The sequence below is a fragment of the Lathamus discolor genome, chromosome 19, assembly GCF_037157495.1.
Source record: "Lathamus discolor isolate bLatDis1 chromosome 19, bLatDis1.hap1, whole genome shotgun sequence".
NCBI lineage: Eukaryota > Metazoa > Chordata > Aves > Psittaciformes > Psittacidae > Lathamus > Lathamus discolor.
In genome coordinates this window covers 3,694,877-3,702,502 of record NC_088902.1, presented here as the reverse complement: position 1 = coordinate 3,702,502, position 7,626 = coordinate 3,694,877, and the positions used below count along the sequence as shown (strand labels likewise).

Below are 7,626 nucleotides of genomic sequence, written 5' to 3'. Positions count from 1 at the left end.
TAAGGTTTTTGCTTCCTTGATCATTTGAGGAGGTGACGCACGTAGGGTGGGTGGTCTGTAAGTTGGTGATCAGGATCTCCCCCTCCTAGAATCCTCTAGTTTCGTCTTGCTTTGGCAGCTCTAAACAGTGCTTCACAGACTGTTGCCCTAACAAAACATTATTCACTTCTCCAGTCACCATCTGAGACAGAGATAAATTGCTGTCCCTTGTTAGAATTCAAACAAGTCCACCAAACAGTTTAGGTAACTTAATGTTAACCTTTAAGTTCTGACATCACGCTCAAGGGGTCAAACTCCACTGGGATTTTGGTTTAGGAAGTCTTCTGTGTAGCAGCACAGGGAGAAGAGGGGTTGGCATCACTGTGCTTCCAAGGAGACATCGCGGGGACCCAAGTCATGCTCTTCACCTGCGCAGGTAGGGGTTGATAAGGCTTTCTTTAAAAACAAGCAGATGCTTGACTTCAGCAACTCTGCTTCATCTCTGCGGGTTTCTCATGTCAAATTCAGGTAAACCAGCATTAACTGGGCAATTAATAATTTAATCTGGACTGCAGGCACAATGAGAATCTCTTTTCCCTTCCGTAATAGAGGAGCAAACAACTTCATCAGAGAAAGCTTTTGTGAAACAAAACTTGAATTGAATCCCCCAAAAGAAGCACGGGCAACTTTACAGCATGAAGAAGCATTTACAAGTAAGTCACATTAGGACTGTAGATTGTGAACATTCTCTATTAGACCCCAGCAGCATATGAAGCCCACAGGTATCTTGATACACAAGTATCATGCTGGACCATACGTCTAAAAAGGTACAAGAATATTTCTCCCAACAGAATTTATACTCTACAATACCGATGCTCCCACTTCCATCTCTTCCTAAGTGCAGGGATGAGCTCCACCCCACCCTTAAGATGGGCAACTGTGCTGTGATGAGGGGAATTTACTGCTCCTCCCTACCATTGACTAAGGATGCTCACAGTCATTTCCCCTGAATTAGCCAAGCAGATCTGCATTTAGCTTCTTTCAAAAGCAATGCTACACCATGAGTTACTCTTCCGAAGGCTTTGCTGAAGCTGCAGGAGCAATGGCCTTAGCAAGAGGGGTGAGATCAACCACGAAGGATGCAGGGCATCTGCTTGGCTGCCGCTTGCAGGGGTGGCTGCTGGGTCAAGAGCCGTGTTCAGCTTCATTTAACAGAGCCCAGCACAAGCCAGAGGGTGCAGTGTAATTAAGCAAGTTTGTGAAGAGAAAATGTAGCACAGTCCCACAGATATCTTATGAAATGTGATAATACCTTCTGTGGTCCCTGGGCCAGCGGGAGGGAGAGATGTCTGCTCATTAGACAAGCCCTGGAAGCTAAGCCAGTGGTAACAGCGCAAACAGCAGTGCACGAGTTTCGTTTCCACATCTTGGTGTTGGAAACTGCTGGCATGCATTTTGACCATTAAACATTTCCTCAGACCCCATTAAGAAGCAACCGCTTTAATGACCAAAGTCTCTTCTGCTAGTGGCAGCTAAATCTCCTCCAGGGATCAATGTTCATTAGTGCTCAGCAAAGCAGAGCTCATTGAACCCAAACGCACATGGGTGGTGCTGGGATGTTTGCAGTATGGGATGCAGTCCCGTATTTTGCAGGTGGTGTTGGGGAATAAATAAGAAGGAAATAGTCTCTCCTGTTTCATATGGTGCTGGTTTAGGAGCTGCCTCCAGACTGGGGCTCTGCGGGTGGGAAGAACATGTTCCCACCAGCCTGGGCAATGGTGGAGGTCTCCTACCCAGTGGCATGAGAGAGAACAAGCAGCCTGGGCTGGGATGAGGATGCTTGCTGCTGGGAGACGGCAAATTGGAGTCTGCAATGCAGAAATCACATTGTCTTTTCCCTAGAGTTGTGGCTGCCCCATCCCTGGCAGTGTTTAAGGCCAAGTTGAATGGGGCTTGGAGCAAGCTGCTCTAGTGCGAGTGTCCCTGCCCATGGCAGGGGTTGGAACTGGATGAGCTTTAAGCTCCCTTCAACCCAGACCATTCTAGGATTCTGTGACCTGGTCATAAAATCCTGGCGTGGAAAGAATTAGTGAGAAATCATGTTAACTCAAACCAGACTTAGCGGCTGGAGACCGGGCTCATCTCTGCCACTTGCACATTCTGCTACTGCCAAGGTTGTGGGATCCTGCCTGGGGGAGCAGGGGCTGGTAGTGGAGATCAGGAAGAAAACCTGGTGTCTGTGGTAACGAAAGATCCTGGACACAAGACCTGGGAACCCAGAAGACATGATTCTGCCAGAGGAGGCAAACCTTTGGCATGCATGTACCATGCATCCAACCCGCACCATGCATCCAACCCGCACCATGCATCCAACCCGCACCATGCATCCAACCTGTACCATGCATCCAACCCGCACCATGCATCCAACCCGCACCATGCATCCAGCCTGTACCATGCATCCAACCTGTACCATACTTCCAACCCCCACCATGCATCCAACCCGCACCATGCATCCAACCTGTACCATACTTCCAACCCCCACCATGCATCCAACCCGCACCATGCATCCAACCTGTACCATGCATCCAACCCGCACCATGCATCCAACCCGCACCATGCATCCAACCCGCACCATGCATCCAGCCTGTACCATGCATCCAACCTGTACCATACTTCCAACCCCCACCATGCATCCAACCCGCACCATGCATCCAACCTGTACCATGCTTCCAACCCTCACCATGCATCCAACCTGTACCATGCTTCCAACCCGCACCATGCATCCAACCTGTACCATGCTTCCAACCCGCACCATGCATCCAACCTGTACCATGCATCCAACCCGTACCATGCATCCAACCTGTACCGTGCATCCAACCTGTACCATGCATCCAACCCAAACCATGCTATGATTCTATGCCCAGGCTCAGCAAAGCCAAAAGACCGAGTTGCTCAACAGAAGATGTACTCTGGAGTGTAAAACGTTGCCAGTGGGGAGGAAAGCAAGGATTATCCAGGCTCCCCTGGGCTAGGACCCATAGCAAACACAGTGTTAGTGCTCCGCTGCCCACCTCTGCAGCCCCCAGGCTCTCTGCTATTTCTGCCATGTGCTGTAAAGTCTAATGTAATGAGGTTGCTCCTGGTAACTAAAGCTGAAGATTAATTATTACAATTTGTTATGAGAAAAAAATAGGGTTTATCTGAAACATGGGGCTTCCCAGGCCACACAAACGTACCTCACGTGTTGTGCCTTGGGAAGGTTGGCGTCACCGGTGTAGGGTGCTCAGCACATTAATGGGGGTTGGTTAGAGGATCGTGTTAAATGAAATGAATGTTTTCAGGTTCTGAACTCCCAGATTTGGTGATTTTCACGCAAAACCTGTGGTTCCTTTCCCGAAACACAGATCCTCCTGAAAAAGAGCCAGAAAGGGCTGGGTCAGCAGCTCTGTGCGCACAACATGGAAAACTGATCCCACCTGAACCTTCCCATCACTTTGAGCTTTTTCTTCCCTCTCACGACCTGGAATTACCAGAGATGGCAAACACAAACATTTGTGTGCCATCCACTGCAGCAAAAAGTGCTGGAAATGACAATTCCTTTGTTTGCTTGGCGAGGAAAATACCTTGAGTTTGTACTTGTGAGAGGAATTACTATGCCTGGGCCCAGAACGTACGAATGCCTCCAGTGCCATCAAGCCTGCTGTTCTTCGGTAGCTGATAATCAGCATTCTCTATACTCTTGCTTTCCCCTATTCCTTTCTTATTCCAATAAATGTCACAAAATCATTTACTAGCCTGAGACTACAGGCTGTAGGCTCGAATTTGATTTCCTTCTGCACACACCGGTCCTATCCCTTGGGATACAGAGTCAGTTTTGCCACATAGTTTTGGAAAAAGGGCATTGCTATAAATGCCAGCAGAACTGAGGGAGAAGGGGAATTCACAGAGAAAACCCTTTCCAACTGTGACTGGGAAAGCATGGAGGAGAGTGCAAGGGTCTGGCTTTCTGCCCTGTGCTCCTGAAGGGATAATAACGGGAATGTTGCTTTAAACTGTAATGCCTGGAAAATCTGGGATGTTCCTTTCCTGGGGGCTGGCACAGGCTTGTGCCCTGTCATGGGGGCTGGAGGAGCCACCGCTCACCATCCTTGGCCTTAGCTGAGACTTGGCACAGAGAGAAGCTTCATTCGGCCAAGACTGAATTGTAAGTCTTGACTAAATGAAGCCTGGAGGCCTGGTGCCTCTCCCACCTCCTCTCTGCCCACGCATCCCAAAGTGTTTTAAACCAAAGGCTGCAATGAGTGGGGATGAGATCAAAACATCGGGCAGCAGATTCTGGAGGAAGATGCTAAAAATGGCTGGGAGTTTAGGAGGATTTTTCTCTTTAAGAGGCAAGAGATTCTGTACTGACTGTGCAGAGATTTTATTTTTAGGACAACCAATCCGGAGGCTTAGTGTTAGCAGTGCAAAACCTCCGTATTTGCTTTTCATTAGAGCAATTTCATTTGCATTTGGCTAGTATGAAAATTCATTGTTGTCAGCAAGAACAGCAGCAAAAGGCTTGCTTGGGAATTCTATCCCGGTGCCCCGCGCTCTGAGGGTAATCAGCTCTGCAGTCACGCTCTTCACCTCCTCCCAAAAATGCTGTTAGATGGTACCCTGCCTCCTCTTCCCAACTAATTCTGGTTTTTGTTCAGGAGCTTATGTTGCACCAAGAAATAATAACTTCCCATAGGGAATTGCAGAACACGCAAGCGCTAACAGCTTCTGACACTGTAGTCATGTGGCTTAGGATAAGTCCTTTCCAAGAGAAAATAACAGCTAATCCCAGCTTTTTCTACCCCTTAACTTCCAAGGGTTTCCCTATCTGGTGGCCTTTTGGGGTTGAAGATAGATATTGCTTTCAGAAATGGAAACGTGCATGAATTGATTTCTTACAATAGCTACGGATGATGGGTGGGAGAGGAAGACATGGGTTAAAGACACCGTAACGTCCCAATAAGAAGACAACAGGCTCAAGAAGACAATGGTTCTGTTTAATTACAGCATATGTTATCCTTGTGCTTGCAGGAAGTAGAGAAGATCCCTATGGAGTTGTGGCAAGGAGGCCCTTTCAAATTCAAACCTCACACATTAATGCACATATTTCAGTTTATTGGAGAACTTGGGTGATGTTGGTGACACTGTAAAGATCTTCCCATCCCAGAGGCTTATGGAGTGCCTTCAAATAAGAATCCAATGTGATGTGACTGAAATCCTGTTTGAAGCGGTGAAAACTGCCTCCAGGAGGTGGCTATGGCAATGGAATCCAGGAGTATTGTTGACACGGTGGTGTTATGATTGAAACTTGAAAAAGTAATTCAGAGCGTGTTTGCAGAGCTGGATATCATCAGCAATGCCAGCAAATGGGACAACCTCCCAAGGTGTGAGTGATAGCGCAGGCATTGTGCTAGCAATGCATTAGAGGATCATGTTAAATTAGACGATAAATTAGTGATAGCACAGGCATCCTAACCTCCCATGGCAGGAGGTTGGAACTGGGTGAGCTTTAAGGTCCTTTCCAGCCTAAACCATTCCATGATTCTGTGATTGTCCTGAAAAAGAAGGGCCAGAGTCTCCACTGGGCTCCTCTGTGGTCCCAGGGTTTGCTCTTGCTGCATCCCCTTGTTCTACCTTCAGTTTCTGAAACTGCCATCCCAGCACTGGAATTCCAGGCTGGGACCAATGTGTCCCTGTTATCTTCTCCTGGGTTTTACCTCTTATATTTGCCACCCTCATTAAATTTATGTGTCCCCGGGGCTGATTCTGAGGCTTGATGGAGAGCTTCCCCAAGCCCTGCCTCTTCCCCTGTTTTGAGTCCCTCTGCAGTGCCGTTTCCTCCCAGCCCTCGTTGGCATTCAGGCACACAGCAGTGGGGTTACGTCTTCAAGGTTAAAAGATTCCGATGGCAAGTCAGATTCCTGGTCTGAAGTTTTCCTTTGAAGTCTTCTCTTGAGCCACCAGGGAAGGCAGCAGGAGGGGAAGCGCCGTGCGGAATACTGACACCGAATGCATCCCATGGACCTGTGCCCGGAGACAAGGAGCAAGGATTTCTGCTGGGAGAGCTGGGAATGCTGCGGGACTTTTGTTCCAATGGAGAGGGAAAATGAAATCGTCAAATAGTGAACAATAGGAAAATTAATCATTCCAACTTCTGTTTTCAAAACTAGAGCTGCTCCTCCACTTAATATTCATGCAAGGTAACTTAATATATAATGTACGATAAATTAAAGCCTTTATTTCAGTGTCCTTCTGCTCTTCCAGCAGAGTGCCTGCCATACATTGTGAAACTGAAAGAATAATTAGAATTCATCTCTGGGAAAGAAAACTAAGTAATTACCTTTTAAAAAACCCCTTTCTGCCATTTTCTATCAAGCAAGAAATTCTACTAAGGTACCATCAGCAATCAATAGCAACGTCCTTCAATAACTCAGGAGAAGAGCACATGTCGGATGGTTCAATTGACCTTCCAGTGCGACCGGAGTGCTCCAGAAGATGCTGCAAAGCCTGCTGGAACAGAGTGGTACCCAGCCTAATGTGCAAATGGGAAGGGCTGAAACATTTGGAATCCACATCCGCCCTCCTGGCAGGAGGTGGAGCAGAGGTGCTTGTGCGAATGGCTGGCGATAATCCAAGACACAGAAAGGAGGTGAGCTCCACAATTCTTCCCTTGTATTTCTTTGGGTTTCCAGGTTAGAAACATCATTTATATCCTTTCCTAAAAATCCACAGACTGTCCTGCAGGATGGGAAGTGTTTGCCGTGATCCATACACCTCGGTGTGCCGTCTGGGGATACTGCAGAACCAAAACATCCAGGTAACCCCCTGATTCAACAGCCATAGAACCCTAGAATGGTTTGGGTTGGAAGGGACCTTGAAGCTCATCCAGTTCCAAGCCCCTGCCACAGGCAGGGACACCTTCTGCTAGGGCAGCTTGCTCCAAGCCCCATCCAGCCTGGCCTTGAGCATTTCCAAGGTCAAGCAAAGCACAGTTATTCATGGCTGACATTAAACAGGTGGAGAACTCACTTAAGACAGTGTCTGTCTATTTTTGGTGGGCTGGGATTATCGGTCGGATGCAAAACCTCAGCAGGGAGGACCTGGGCTGAAAGAGCCCCTTCATTGTCTGTCTTCTGGGGGTGGCAGGGCTGGCTATATTAAATACTTTGAATCAATTCTATTTTCAACTTTATTTGCTGGAATTAAGTGAGTTTTGATTGGAAAATAGGCTTAACCAACTGCTTTATTAGTCAGAGGAAATTGCTTTGGCTAATTGACAGAGGAAATATTGAAAGAGAAATCAAGACTTGGAAAATGTTACTTAATAGGAATAGTTCAGCTCCCCTAAAGCATGTTAGCTTTCCATTTCGTGGTGATATTGAATGCAGCACGTTATAGGCTTTTTCTCAAGGGGAAATATTTGGAATTTTTCTAGTAGTGGAAAGTGATTGCTCTAGATTTATTGAAATAAAGATGATTTATCCAAGTTTGTGACTGGGAACATGAGTTCTGGAGGTGTAAAACCCAAACCTGTCTATTTGGTTAACTTTCTTATGAAATTACAGGTTTATTACTGTGATGGAGAAAGCACAGTGGGGTGGAACTTTG

General features: G+C 47.1%; 1 long non-coding RNA gene across 1 annotated transcript; it reads left to right on the top strand.

Moving 5' to 3' along the window:
* Window positions 1-316: 316 nt before the first annotated feature.
* LOC136023773 (uncharacterized) lies at window positions 317-3,778 on the top strand. The gene is made up of 3 exons (XR_010616698.1): window positions 317-415; window positions 589-692; window positions 3,384-3,778. It is a non-coding gene; the product is annotated as an uncharacterized LOC136023773 (long non-coding RNA).
* The last annotated feature ends 3,848 nt before the right edge of the window (window positions 3,779-7,626 follow it).